At 46.1% G+C, this 2796-nt stretch overlaps 1 long non-coding RNA gene across 1 annotated transcript in view; it reads left to right on the forward strand.

Annotated features, from left to right (window-relative positions):
- Positions 1–1938: 1938 nt before the first annotated feature.
- LOC129381355 (uncharacterized) overlaps positions 1939–2796 on the forward strand; it is an 8347-nt gene continuing 7489 nt past the window's right edge. Inside the window, exon 1 of the long non-coding RNA XR_008609551.2 lies at positions 1939–2048. This is a non-coding gene — a long non-coding RNA (uncharacterized lncRNA). The remainder of the gene's footprint in view (positions 2049–2796) is intronic.

Raw genomic sequence — 2796 nt, forward strand, 5'->3', positions numbered from 1 at the left:
GGACGATACTGGAGTATGTGGCATGTAGCCAGAACAACTTGAATACGGTGTGTCGCTAAGTGACTCGCATGCTTACCGCATTACCATCGAGAGTCATCGTGAGATGAGTTCTGCCGTAATATTTACTTTTTAGTAAATATTTGGCTGATGCTTTTTTTTCCGCGTCTCACTTTTAATGCCAAGTTTTCGACATGCTTCCACGCCACCTGGTCCAGCAAACTACGTTTCTGCAACGCTCTGGTGTGCCCAGTGCCAGAACATCGCCGATATTTGCGGATATTTCGGGCTAGTTCAGGTGCAATAATCGCTACGATTCGGGCCTTAACGCCTTCACAGGGCCACGGTCCCACATGCACAGAGTTTCTCACAAATACCATTAGAAGTAACCCTAGCCCTATGGAAACAGCGGTTCATTAGGCATGAAAAGGACGAGTAGTACAACACGGAATTGCCTGAACTTTATCCTTCTGGTTTTAAACGGCTTGGTGACATTGCAATTAGGATTATCTTCAACGACATATTACATTCCAACTGCCACAGTATCCACAGTATTCAATTATTACGCACGCCTTTCCCTGCGCTATTTAAGATGTCAGCACCTAATTGAAAGATAAAAGGTAACACATTACGTCACAAGATCGTTTGAAGCCATACGTACGAAGATTAGACAAATTCACGCATTAGCTGACCAATTTGCAGCGCCAGAACTCTCATTAGTAATTTTTGTAGAAAACTGTGTGCCATAATTCTATATGTTCTCTGAACTCTGTGCCTCTATGCAAGAGAGGGTTGGCGAAGCAATTTCAATTTCTTGGAAGTTCTTCGTGCATGGAGACAAATGGCAAGAGACGTTGATTCTTTTTGCGCTTTGTTTCTTCTGTTCCATTTCTTTACATTCTCCCCACTTCCGCCAATTCAGCATCATCTTGCATATGTGTTTGCGTAAGTTGTTCAAATTTATTTCACGAAGAAAAACTTGCAAAATCTTGACAATAGTGTTTGGGGCGACGACTTTTGCGAGGGCCACATCTTGCGCGCGTTGCTGGTGGTGTATGTGGTCACTGCGGTACAGAAAGGACGTTACCAAATCCACAAACGACATTTATTTCCGCGTTACAAAGCCTATACACGGTTAACTTATGACGCAGCTAGTCGGGGACACCTACGTTCTAATCATGCACTCGTGCTCGCTCCCCATTCGTACAGTGGTCCCGTCGTGGTCAAAGGCGGTGAGTGCGAATACGATTCCTTCTGTCTTGCTGGCCGAGTCGTTCAACACCCTTTCCAGACACCACGTGTCGAGCACGGGGGCGGCGTAACCGAGCAACCGTGAAACTTCAGCAGCAAATCGCACCCTTCTTGTAACGCCTCGTGAGCGTAACATCGAATTTGTTTGATTATAGTGCGGATTATAGTGGATTATGGTGGATTATGGTGGGTTATAGTATAGGCTATAGTCCTCTCAAGCGCGTCCACTCCTGTTCGGATCGACGAACGCAAATTCGAGATGGGCCTCCCTGAACGCCGAGCGAGAGGCTGAATTTGGCTCCCATTGCGCCGCACAAAGTGCCGACAACGGGGTCATATCTGGTCGCGCGAGGCCCATGCCTGACCAAGCAGTGGCTGCTTTCCTCCGCAAAACCATGCCAAAGCCAAGTGCGTCGGTGTAGTACGGTTAAAACGACATATGCTGTAACAGTATTACGCGTTTTTCATTACACGTGGACTTAACGGGTGAACCCCCCCCCCCCCCCGCCCCCCTTCCCCTGCGCTGATCGAACTGAAACACGTTTCACGTCAAAAGAATACGCCACAGATGCCTTTAATTGTAAGCGACCACGCGCTCTTTCCACGCCGAAAACCGCACCAACTGGTCATCAATACAGTCCTTTCGCTTGAGATTTGAAGGGATTGCATTCAGCTGTTGGTGGGAGGAGAAACCTGCAGCAGGTGCTTTCAGCTGTTGTATCATTCATTAATTCACTCTTCAGCGGCGACCGAGATATCGAGCCATTTGAATGCTGTTATACACACGGTGTAGCGAGTAGGTGAGTCTCACCACAGTTCCGAATTTTCGTGCCCTAATGCATGTCCTTCTGAATTCTTTTTGTAAAGTGTCAAAATATAGTAAAACCGTACATAGGGAGTTTTCGGCCTCCTTAAAATCTTTTCTATTGCGAAAATTTAGATTCAAGAACTCTGTATCACGATGTAACCACGTTATCTGTGCAATACTTTGTTCTTATTTCCAGTAAGGTTTTTTTTTACCGGCGTTCCCCGTAAGCTCATATTAGACTGTACTGAAAACCTATTTTTGAGTCGGAGGCATCACCGCTTTTAGGGGTCAGCTCTCTGAATACGTGACACAGCGCTATCAGCTGAATATTCTATTCCGCCGATCCCAAAATTTGTGGGGAAGGAAAAAAAATTCATCGATTACAGGGCAAGGCGACACGAGAGCACCACATGGTATAAGGTGGACTTCGAGCCAGGTTGCTTATCGTTCTGACAGACGTGCAATTTCTTGTCGAAATAACGGACATATTGCTCTCGTGAAGCTGTAAGCCATCTTAAGTTTTCTGAGAAACCAAGCTTTAGAACCTTTACCCGCTTCAAGTTCTACGGCTCTGCAAGGTTTCGGGAAAACAGTAGAAAGGTGCGCTCAACATAAGTGATAAGGGGCGATGACAGCAGAATCACAGTGCAGCTAACAACATAGTTTTTCGTTGTTTCAGTTTGACACAAAGTGTGCCCGAGTGTTGTAACGGCGCGGATTCTTTCCCTTATTGACTAAGT

The sequence above is a fragment of the Dermacentor andersoni genome, chromosome 11 (genome assembly GCF_023375885.2).
Source record: "Dermacentor andersoni chromosome 11, qqDerAnde1_hic_scaffold, whole genome shotgun sequence".
Lineage (NCBI taxonomy): Eukaryota > Metazoa > Arthropoda > Arachnida > Ixodida > Ixodidae > Dermacentor > Dermacentor andersoni.